A 12443-nucleotide genomic window follows, 5' to 3' on the forward strand; every position below is an offset into this window, starting at 1 on the left:
TATGGCTGTTACTGATGTTAAAAACATTTGAATTGAATAATATATTATTTATGCTCATATAATAGTCGAGTGTATTATTAAACGCTGTAACTACAAAATGAGACTTTATTAAAAAATAAACAATTTCTGTTATGTTATCTATGTAATAAATTAAAAATATGTCTCTGGTTTTTGTAAATTTATTTTGTTAAGTTATAATTTTTAATTTTATTACTTTTAAGAGAACTCAAAAAGACCACGTGGCTCTGTGCGTGTCGAGGTACGAAAAACTTATCTTAATTGGATGCCTATTAAAATTTAAAACCACATTGCATAACCGTGTTAACGAACCTTACATAACAGTTGTGTTTGAAAAGATTGCAATTTGTTTTAAAATAAACCCTGCCTTAAAAATGTATTACCTACATTTTCTACAACGATTCATGATACTGGAGCTTTTACTGGAATTGTACGCAAATGAAATCTTATTCATTTGATTACAGTTTTACTTCATGTTCATTTAGTATCTTATTATTCCTTGTTATTATCATCATTATAGCCATTTACTGTTCACTTTTAAACATAAGCCTCACCAATAAGTAAGGGTGTTGTCAGTAGTCGCCACGCTCGGCGGTCGAATTGGCAACCGCAGTTAGGCTTTGGTGATGTTTTAAGAGGGACGCTGTTGCTCATCCCTCTACCATTAAATTCGCTCAGTCGCCTCTTCTGATATCCACGGAAAAGGAAGGGGTGGCCCATTCTATTCTGAGATCACACAAATTTATTACTATATATTATTACATACCTATCTATTAGGTATTTATTACTACATACTGATATTGCAATAAATTAATATAAGTAAGTAATATAGAAAAGAATCTGATTCCAAAACACAAGTAAAAAAAAAAAGATAAAATTAAGTTAATAAGAGCTCTGAAAATAGATATGTTTTAATACTTTCACTATTTAATAATTTAAATATATATTATTATATACTGTTGCGTGGAGCGCCTTTCTGTCCTAGAGTGCTTCTCAAACAAATATTTCTAATGCTGTAATTATAAAATATCTATGTATACTTAAATTAACATTCATTTTATATTATAAATTCATGTGATAACATTTAGAATAATGACGCACTAAACTATCTCCGATGACCTACTATCTATATAAACATCATAAACTATATCATACTTATTTTCCTCTATTTCTAAACTATATTTTGGTATGATGGCAGGTAGTCCTAAAGTGTGGATTTCGCTTCGTCAGCTAATTCTAATAAGTGTTAGGGTGAGCAGCGACGCGTGACGCATACCTTCGCGACTCTGATATCCTGGGTAATGTGAAATGTCAGCCTTCTAGAATATTTTAAGGACGTCATAAAAAAGGTGACGCTGTGAAATATAGTTCTATGTTTTTCGTTTGATAATTTTATAAACTTATTCTTTTGTAAAAACTCAAACGTCTTATAAAAAAATTAAGTTATAATATAAATAATATATTATAACTTATAAATAATATAAAAAAGTTATAATATTGTGACTAATTTAAAATAAAACTATTAATAGAGAGTTAAATATTTCCCTAAGCATGTATGAATAGTTGTTGGGTTATCCTGAATAGTCATCTACCTAATCCCAATAATATAAACGACAATACCCAATGGTTTAATATAATGTAATGATTATTTAGGCATTAGAGGGTCATATGTCTTAATTGATCTGTTAACAAAAGGGAAATAATTTCAAGTTTAGAAAATTTATAACATTTTTGTATATTACGTATAATATTTATGTGTTTATATATCATCATCATCATCTCAGCCATTATCTGTCCACAACAGAACATAGGCGCCTCCATAGACTGCCATAAGGAACGGTTCTGAGTCATTTGCATCCTTCGACTACCTGCAATGCATTTAAGGTCGACACTCAGGGGGGTCGTCCGTCTGCATTTGCCGATACGGGGTCACTAATTCAGAACCCTTCTTACCCATCGATTGTCCATTTTTCGAGCTATGTGACTAGCCCATTACCATTTCAGCTTGCTTATCCTTCGAACTATGTCGGTCAGTTTATAGGTGAAGTAAAGTACGCATTTGCTAAGGTTTTATTAAGGACGATTTTTTTATATTTAGATTTTCGCATTGGTATGAAAGCAAAATTTGCATAAATAGTTAATTTAATTTTTTTTTAACATGGTTAATACATACTTTAGGGATTTTTGTAACAGAATAAAATTGTCAAAATCATCCGGCTTAGCCTACTTCTAGTTCGTCTATATTACATTAAACTTTCTATCATTGCGCAACAGAACACGGTATAACCAAGTATTTATGAAAATTCATAATTCAAAACATCTCCAATAAAAATAAAATGACATTACATAATACTTCCTAAAGTAGCTGGTACAAAAGTTATCTACGAGTAGTAACAATTAATTAGAGCAAATTATTAAAACTATGAAATAAAAGTCCATATTTTAGATTCATTAAAATATTTGTCAATACTATGGAAAATGCAAAAATAAATATCCAAATCGAAAATAAAAAAAAATACAAACGAATTGTAAATTTCCTCTAAAATACCTACCTAGTATACGGGGAGTGAAACTCACTTTCCCAACTTTTGTCCTGTAACTCATTTGTTTATAGTTTGTTCACTGTTTGTTTTCGTGTTGAAAGTGGGACGTGTCGACATAAGATTATGGTGCTTATGTAAGTGCAGTTTTATGGTGGGAACGCTTTTGAAGTTGATATCAGTTATTGTTTTTATTATGTTGCATGTTTTTGATACAGTAAAGTTTAAAATAATCGCTAGTACCGTGGATAACTCAACAACAAATTCCGAAACTTGTAAGTAGTTTGAGTCTTGAACAAACTTACTACTTTTAGTAGCACTTATTAAAATTTTAATATAGAGTATCTCAATTGGAGTATATGTTATGTATTCGACGTTCGTTGTTGCATTTGATGCAATTTGGTTAAATCTTTATTAATAAATAATATTTATTCGATATTGTGCCTCCGTAAACCACCTGTACTACCATATACTACCCTTAAATTTAAGGTCAGTGGTAGGAGAAAGCAATCGAGGAAGAGTACTAATACAATATACCAATCACGGTTTTGACAGCGGTATTGAAAAAAATGACATCCTCATATGGTCATGATGAATGATGATGATGATGAATCTTTCTCACTGAATGTAAACATAGTCATACTGTGTCTCGTCTCGTTATTTTGCCACGAAGAAGCATAACTGCTTCTTCATAGCAAAATAACGAGACAGAGGTCCCCAAGCAGATTACTTTGTATCGTCTTTCTTTTTATATATACTTAATAATGACATCATCACATCAGGCTTTAACTGTCCACTGTTAAACATAGGCATTTAGGGGGCAAACCCAACTTAGTGTATATATATTTATGACAAATAATATACTATACTAGTGCTATATTTTGGTACAAAATATTTGTAAAGTATTTATATAAATTGGTAGTTAGTAAGGTTGCGTCAACGGGGAAACGGAATTTACATTCAACGAAACATTACCTTTTATCCCTATTGTTGTTTAGTGTTTAAATTAAAAATAAACCTATAAACTTTATTATGAATCATTACAATATTAATACTATTTTACTAATAATAAATCAGATCTATAGTAATAGATCTGATTTATTATTAGTAAAATATTAAGTCAATTACAAATTCCATGTTTTACAAATGGTTGTTTTTTTTTTTGTTTCAGGTATGACCGAAATACAAAAACTGAAGTAGTAAAATATAGTAAGTACTTCTTACGCGAAATTTTGTGAGTAAATATTTACGTTTGTAAATAAATTTATTGATTATGGTATTATTATTGTATTAGCTTTATATAGTTGTTTTAACTGTGGTCATATCATGGTTTTGGTCTTATCTCAAAAAATGTGCTATGAAATGCAGAATAATTTTTTAACTCCGACTGGTAGTTCCAAAAATTAGTGCGACAAACAAAGCTTCCCGCTGCATATATATTTTCGCTATATAGAATTGTTGATTTCTAAAGAAGTGGAAAAATGTGCTAGCGGTTAATAAGGTTTGTAACATAATAAGAAATAGATTAGTAGTGATAGGTATTTATGTTTTCCATCTCTTTATCCGTGATTCACCCACTGATTAATCATAAGATCTCAGTAGCTATTTCATCAGCGAAGCTACCAGTATAGTATTGTATTATTTGTATCAAAGCAAAATTTTAAAGAGTAGATTCCTTACGTGATGTATAATTAAGATAAACCGAACATATTAATTAGTTAAAAAAAAAAGAAACTTAAAGTGCACTACTTTGCAAGTATGGATTCAAGAAGCAGGAAAGCCAATCTAATAACTCCTTTTAGAAAGCATATCAAGATGGAACAAAAACCTTAATTTAGATCTTCAGGAGCAAAACTGTGAAAACTGTATCCAATTTGGTGCAATAGTTTTTACGTGATACCAGAGCAAAAATATAAACAGATGGAAGGACAAAATTTATATAATATATTGTTTTATCATTTAATAGTCTTATTAAGGCCCCTCATATTATTTTTCCTTAAATATGTTTCAATGTACAGTTATCGTTTAATTACAATTTTATTATATTAATAAGATTACATATTAATAATAGGTTTATTGTATAAATCGGCTTACAATTTTGTGTAATCATGACTCTTGAATTATCGTTAGCTGTGTATCAATCAATCAGGTACAATTTATGGAAATCGCCACGGCAATAGTTGATAACGAGTCGCAAGCAAGCAAAGCCACGGGAGCAAGCTAACTGTAGAATAGAAAAGGCCACGAATGACGTCACTAAATAACGATACCCACAAAAACTAAAATGTTAATAATTATTAAAAACTAGTCTGAAATTATTTCTATTATTAATAATATTAACCTGTACCTAGTTTAAGCACGCAATATTTCGTGACTAAACAGTGACACGCCATATTTTTTGGTAGCTGAACTATTGAAAGTAGTTCGGCTACTACTATAGGGGAATTGATTAATAATTTCTTACATGTCGCGTTTTCCTTTACATTGTATACATATTATTTTGTATAAGTAAGTATACAGTTGGTAGTTACTTTGTTTGTTGGAAGTAACAGATATATTACTATTATAAACGCGACAGTCTGTGAGAATGTGTGAATGTTTGTTACTCTTTCACATAAAAGTACAGAACGAATTCGAATATATGATACATGGATAGCTTATATCATAATTTAATATATGGGATACTCTGTGTACACGCGAATTTGCGAGATATAGGTAGGTTTTAAAAGCACTTTTGAAATATTAAGGTTTATTGGGAAGAAAAGAATAAAACTTACTAGCCTTTAAACACGTAATCTCATAGGAAAAACAAAACAGATAATCACCATCATCATATCAGCCTTTAACAGCCTCCCCCTTGAGGGATTTTGGCAGTAGTTGTAACAGATACTATTAATTGAGAAGTGAAAAAAAAATTTAGCGTTTAGCGAATAAAATTATTAAATTGATTTTTTTAAGTAGTTTTTTTTCTCCTTCACTTTTTCACAAAGTGACGGATCTATGCAATATGTTATTATCTCTAAAAGTGCAATTTCTAAAATATTTTTATATTTATTTTGACATAGGACTCTGAAAATGAGGCGATAACATTCCAAAGATGAATGTGTAGATAACAGTCTTAAGATATGAAACAATTGAACTCTAGTAAATTAATTGTATTTAAAGACAATGGAATAACAAAAATTGTGTATTCTATTTTTCATCCCAATAAATCTATACGTCACATATGTCGACTGTATGAACTTTATAAAGTAATTACTCCATCCTTACTTGGCTAGGTGAAGGTCATATTATTGCGTCACCTGACTCAATAAAATGGTTGGTTTTATGGTTGCTTAGTTAGACTGGAGTATCGTCACTCACATTAATTAACACACCCCTTATATATATATATTATAGCTCAGTATTAAATTATGCATATTTCTTTAGCGCAACGGTTTTACGAGTAAGCTATTGTTGGCAAATATTGCAACTATTCATTATTTCGTTATATTTTTAATTTGTAAGTAGAATATTCGTCCAGTTTTATATTTCGTATGACTTTGAATTTTAATCTGCTGTATTGCAAAAGAGTCAGATTTTATATTTTAATTATTATCAAAACTAGCTTAGTTTGCGTTTTCGTCAATTATTATTCTGTGTAAAGATTACGTAATTATAAAGTTTTGGCTTTGATTTTTTCCATACATTCCCAAATCGGTATTTAAATTTCCTATTCTTTAATAAAATAAATTATTAAATAGATCATATATAGCCACATAGGTAATGTTGATAGAGTAAATTGATATACGGCTGTGAGATTTTGAATGATTATGTGCATACAAAATTTAAGACTAAATTAGTCGATCATTATGTATGGCGCCAGAGTACGTACAAGCATTATATTAACGGTACCTAATGCAATCTTGTATTATAATGCTAGTCAATCTGCTGACACAATTTAACCTTGAATGTGCGAGTTTATGTATTAGTAAATGAATGTATATTAAATTTTATTACTAATTACATATCTATTTGCATGTTTCACCAACAGAAAGAGTTAAATTAACCTAAAATCGAAATTCAAAATATTGTATAAACCTTGATTTAACATTTACTAAAATGAATGGTTTTATTGCATTTTGATTAAGTACCGAAATTTCAATTTAAGACAAGTTCGATTTCCTTTTCAATATTATAGTACTTGATAAAATTAAACTGAATCACAACTAAATAAGATTTACAACAACATGATCCGTTCCGCTTCCTTTAGTGAATCTAAATGTTGGCCCGAAAAAGTGACAGATGTAAATTGAGTATATATAGTTTAGATGCGGTTGTTGTTTTGCTTGTGTGATGTAATAAAAACATATAAGACTGAGAATAAGTATATAAAAAGAAATTTGCAAATAATACCAACAATACAGGAGTTTCTATTGAATCGTATGTTTTGGTAAGAACATGCGATACTTAGAGATGAAGAAAATGTTACTAGTAAGAATTATATGTGGTAGATTGAGATCTAATCCTATCACCAAATTAAAGATAAGACACGAAATAAAGAATTATGAATAAAGTATGTTATATTAAATATACATAAATAAAAAAATTATATTCTTGGAAAGGAGTGAAAACTAAAGAAATTGAACTAAAAACCGTAATACACCAACCCCCAAACTGATATAGAGCAACGGAAGAAAGATAAAATATTGATAACAATAAAATATATCGTTACGTTAATATGGTTACAGTAATCTAAACTATTAATAATATTATAATGAGGAAAGGTACCACACCTCTCCTCTTTATAATAATATTAATTTTATTTGTAAAGAATAAACATAAAAAATACTTCGATTATTGATTTTAAAAATTCAGCAATGTATAGAAGGCTATCAGCGAATAACGTCAGCTATATTATATTAAAAAGGAAAAAAAAAGATGCGAATCCAAGCATGGGTCAAAGAGTGCAAATGGAGTGAAAAAAAAACATGGGTCGCTAATATTTAATATTTTTAAAAATATTTTGTAAAATGAAGATGATGTACCTATTCTTTTATTTACAGACAACTCTTATTAGAGAGTAAAGTGGTTTGCAATAACATATGTAAAGCCCATACTTGTACGAGTAAAGCACTTAAACAAAAACACATTACAAACTTTATTCTCTATGTTTTCACTATATTTATTATAGACTTTTAAAGCGAAAGTATAGTTTGCTATGATATTAGAAAGTGATCTTTAAAATTATTGTCGAGCATACGGTTAAGTAGCTGTTACGAGTATAGAGTAAGATGTATTAGTTGTAAATCTATAAGTAGTTGTATATTTCTTAACTCCAAGTCTTTTGTGAAATTATTAAATCAATGTAATATATTTTATTTGTAATGGAGTTTAAAGGCTTTAATAGAGTATACTTTATGTTCTGTAGAAGTGTGTGCGCGTGTCACAAAATTCTTATGTCATAGTAATGACATTCCTAAAAGCTTCCAGTATTACAAAATATATCTCGATGTACTGTTTAATTTATCATCTCTGTAGTATTTAATTTATATATTCCACGTGACCTATATTTTTTAAATTCACAAGGTGGTTTCCAATTTCATCTTTGAGCAATTTAGCTAAATCATCTGATGGACCTCAATTCTTCTGTTTTCTGTTAAATTTATTCTGGACCCTTATTAAATATGTATGAGAATTAGGGCAGGGTTGTGAGAAAATTCGTATATGTGACACCACGAGGCAGCAATAAAACTGACCCATGTCAGCGAATGGACTACTTTGAAATATAGAGGGCGCTGTTCTCATTTTTTGCTAACGCCAAACTGGAAATCGACATAAATTGAAGGACCTCAATACATCTCTTGAGGTGTGGTTACGACTAGCGATAGTTATTTATATTTGTTAGGTAAAAAAAACTTGATAATAGTAAAATAGGTCTTATTAAGACTCTTTATGAAATTAAATTTCATAAGAGTGTAAGTAATAAGTTGATTTTAAGATAAAAATGTTCCCTGTGTCTCTGTTTATAACTTTTTATTTAATCTCAATTTTAATTAATTTGAATTAATAAAAATCAATAAAACAGTAAATTCCTTTAACCTCATCACCACCGCCACCTCGTCACCTGTAATGCCTCTGATGTTGCGGATGATCATGGGTGGTGATAGTCGCTTACCATCAGGTAAGCCGCATGCTCGTTTGCCCTTATATTATAAAAAATATGTACATAACTAAAAATATTTTAAACGATTTCATATAAACAGTATAAGTTATATTAAGAAGTAAAAACACAAAAAACATAAATGCAAAACTTCTGCTTGTTACATTGAATTACTTATGTCCGAAACGAAACCAATATCTTTACTGATTTCCATATGTTTTTATTGCAGGATGTCTTCATGACTTTCGCTTGTTAAACAGCCTTTTGCATTTAGAAATCAGTTTGTTTTATAATACGAATAATTTTTATATAAGCACCTCACGTACTTAATCGTTGCAATATTTTAGGGTGAGCATGTATGTAAACATTTCGCGTCGGAGATGGCAATACATGCTCGGTTGAGTTGAACGTGCGCCAAGTAGTATGGCTCCAATATATACCCACTTATGTATATACGAGTATATATTCATATGTATATGTCAATCCTGTAATATTAATTCTTACTAATACTATGTATGTAATCGTGAATTTATTTACAAGTATTACAGCTCAGTGTTATATCGACTCAATTGACATGAGATTTGGTATGTGTGTACCAAATATACCAAATATTATTTGTGATGGATATTAGGCTTTTTATTACTGTCTATCAGTATACCTCGATCATGCAGACGAATTAGTAATACAATAATATGGTCACGGAAAATTAACAAAGATTTTGACAGTTTTTTTGTTTATAACACAGGGGCAAACGAGCATGTGGCTCACATGATGATATGTGATTACATGCCGTCCATAGGCACCCACAATATTAGAGAAATTGCACGTTAAAAAACACAATTATTCTACTTGTAGACACGTCATTAAGTATTCTAAATTTAAAAAATTTAAATTTATTGTGTCCACGAAACATTTTATGTCACATATTTGCGGAGTAAGATGTACTTTTTCATCATAATAAAAAGTATACTAAAAGAGCTTTCAATTAATGAACTTGCCCTCTTTCTCAGTTCTATTTCCACGTTTTTTCGATACAAAGTGTTGTAATGGCGAAGTGCAAAAAACCGTGAGTGCACCGGTCGGCACAACTTCACTAAGGGCTGTCGCTTTACAAACTTTTCAATCGAATCACTCTGTTAAGACGAAGTTCGTCCACTGCGATTTTGTTCTATGTATTTAGTAAACAAATTATACGAAAACAAACAAGAGTAATAATAAGATTTTCTTTGCAACTATAAGAGTCCGCGCTTGCTCTATAATTATTACTTATCTATCTTTTTAAGATAATAGACTTTTATAGTCTACTATAATCTACTAAATGATATCTAACTTTTTAAGCAACTTTGAAAGAAGAGATTCTGGATTCGCTTATATCTATGTATTTTTTGGAATACATTTATTTGGCATAATAAGTCTATTCCGATGCATAATATATTTGTATACACACGATTCCTTGCTCTAAATTCAAATGTGTTGAATATTACGTGTCTATACTGTCTATAAAATATCTCGTAGTTTGTCGACATGATTTATCCAAACATTTAAATTGGCCATTAAATGGACAGACAATAAATATAATCATCTTTGTTACTTCAAATATCATATTAGTTGCTATTTTATTATAGTAACTGTAAAATATGTCAGTATGTATGAGACGCCTCAGAGTTTTTGCAAATACATAATAAAGTTTTAGATATTTAAGGTAAAAGTTTCCATATGGAATATTCAGCGTCAGTTAACATCTTTCACCATGATCCAAAGGAGCTGTAATTTCAAAAGAAATAAAAAACGATACAAGTTGTATGCCTTTATTTTATTCAATGTTTTCTCTATTCGAGAATTGTATATTCTAAATCTGTCAAGATATAAATACGAACCTATTATATTTAGCGTATTTAGTAGTTTGACGTTAGAGTTACACACACATTCAATAAAGTTACAATACACAGTTGCAGTAAAGAAAGCACTGATAATCTTACAATCTACTAGTATTACAAATATGCAAGTTCGGGATAAAGTATTAAAGATGTTTAAATATTAAAATTTTTACTCAATATCACATTTAGACATCTGAACGTATTTGCATGAAGTTTAACACATTGAACGTATAGAAATAAAAATTATTATTATAATTTTTATCCTAATTCACATAGGGAAAGCCGCGGTATGCAGCTAGCATAACATAAATGAATAACGACAAGTATTCAATGCTTTTTTTTACTCAAAACAGATTTATAAATATTTAACTAGTAACAAAAAATATGGTAATCAATATAATAGACTCGGATAATTTTATTACAGTCCTAACAGTTTTAATATGTCATTTTGGTTAATAAGTTTATAAAACAACTCTATTGCTCATTTTCTAACGTAAAACTGTCTTTTCTTTCTAGCGGTCAGACTTTTCTCTTCATTAACTTTCCTTTTGGAGACAAGTGGAAATCCGTGTGCATCACCTTTTCTTCATACTTCCATTTGAGAACCATATTTTGGTCTTTATGTATCAAGCATTATAGTTCAATTTAGTACGTGCTCATCAATCTATTTATCTTTATTTGCCAGAACCGCTTGATTTCGGGGTTGTTTAGATTGGACAATGCTATAAAGTTTATTCTTTTTATGGTGTTTATTTTGTAAACGAGGTACTTCTCATATTGTGTTGTGGATTAAAGGGACTTTGTCTGTTATGATTATATATAAGTGTATAGTCATGTTAATAATAAGATTGCTTTCCACAAAAAAGCCGACTTCAATTATGGCAATACTAATTATTTTGTACTAAAAACTAAACTACTGAACCGATTTTATAAAATTTATAAGGGACTAAGATCCAAGTATATCCTTTTCAATAAAAAAAGTAATTTTCTAAATTAGATTACAACTGACAGTGTTATGAGGTAGGTAACATAAAACTTAAAATACAACCTAATTGAGATCCTTCTTCTGTTTGAAGTCAATTGAAAATACATAAACAATAATCAATTCTTAATGTATTTATGCATAATATCGCGTCTACATTACCAAGAGCTAAATGATCTGTTATTATTATTTCTCTAATCTAATTTAAAGTGTGTTACCTGCTTATAAGGAATAATTGTAGGTCAACTAGATTATATTTTAAAGAAGCTGTAAGTTTGCCATTTTTGTTTATATTTCGTATTATAAATTGCTGCAAAATGTTTATAACATTTTAATTAAGTCTGTAGATATGTAATGTCTATTGAAATATGAACTACCCTTATACTACCTTTCAGCAAAAATTACAAACCATTTTCGAATTCTTTGCATTCGAAAATGAAAGGGTGAAATGCGAGTATAACGAATGTTGCGGCAGCCATAATGACGATGGCCTGTGTAATGCTTTTGTTGATTTTATCTAAGTTATATAGATAGATATAGACGTATATTTATAGGTAGTGTCAAATTAATATAATCTATCTATCTTCACGCCAAATTACTTACGTGGTATGCTAAAAGAACAGAGTGACAAAATTCTTTATAATTTTATGTGTCTATCCTTAGATATATCTCTTGCTTTCTGCATTTTTATGACTTGTCTCATATGTCCGTGTCAGTTTCAGAGACTCTTAACTTCTTCTTCAGATGGAATACGGTGTATCTGATGACAATAGGTTACTTTAGTATTTAATTGTTCCAGTTTAATACCACTAGCGTATAATACCAAGTTGTACCTGTTACAATTAGTGTTATCCGATATTTCATACGAAGCTACTTATGAAGCA

The 12443-nt window shown here is 29.5% G+C and overlaps 1 protein-coding gene and 1 long non-coding RNA gene across 6 annotated transcripts in view; one reads left to right on the forward strand and one right to left on the reverse strand.

Moving 5' to 3' along the window:
* Window positions 1-12443, forward strand: part of LOC113516302 (rap1 GTPase-activating protein 1) — a 319783-nt gene that overhangs the window by 226526 nt on the left and 80814 nt on the right. The window lies entirely within an intron of this gene.
* Window positions 10495-12382, reverse strand: LOC128202052 (uncharacterized). Its single transcript, XR_008253578.1, has 2 exons — window positions 12163-12382; window positions 10495-11299 (listed from the first exon to the last, which is right to left on the reverse strand). It is a non-coding gene; the product is annotated as an uncharacterized LOC128202052 (long non-coding RNA).

This window comes from Galleria mellonella, unplaced genomic scaffold (assembly GCF_026898425.1).
Source record: "Galleria mellonella isolate WM207_F2 unplaced genomic scaffold, CSIRO_AGI_GalMel_v1 utg74, whole genome shotgun sequence".
Lineage (NCBI taxonomy): Eukaryota > Metazoa > Arthropoda > Insecta > Lepidoptera > Pyralidae > Galleria > Galleria mellonella.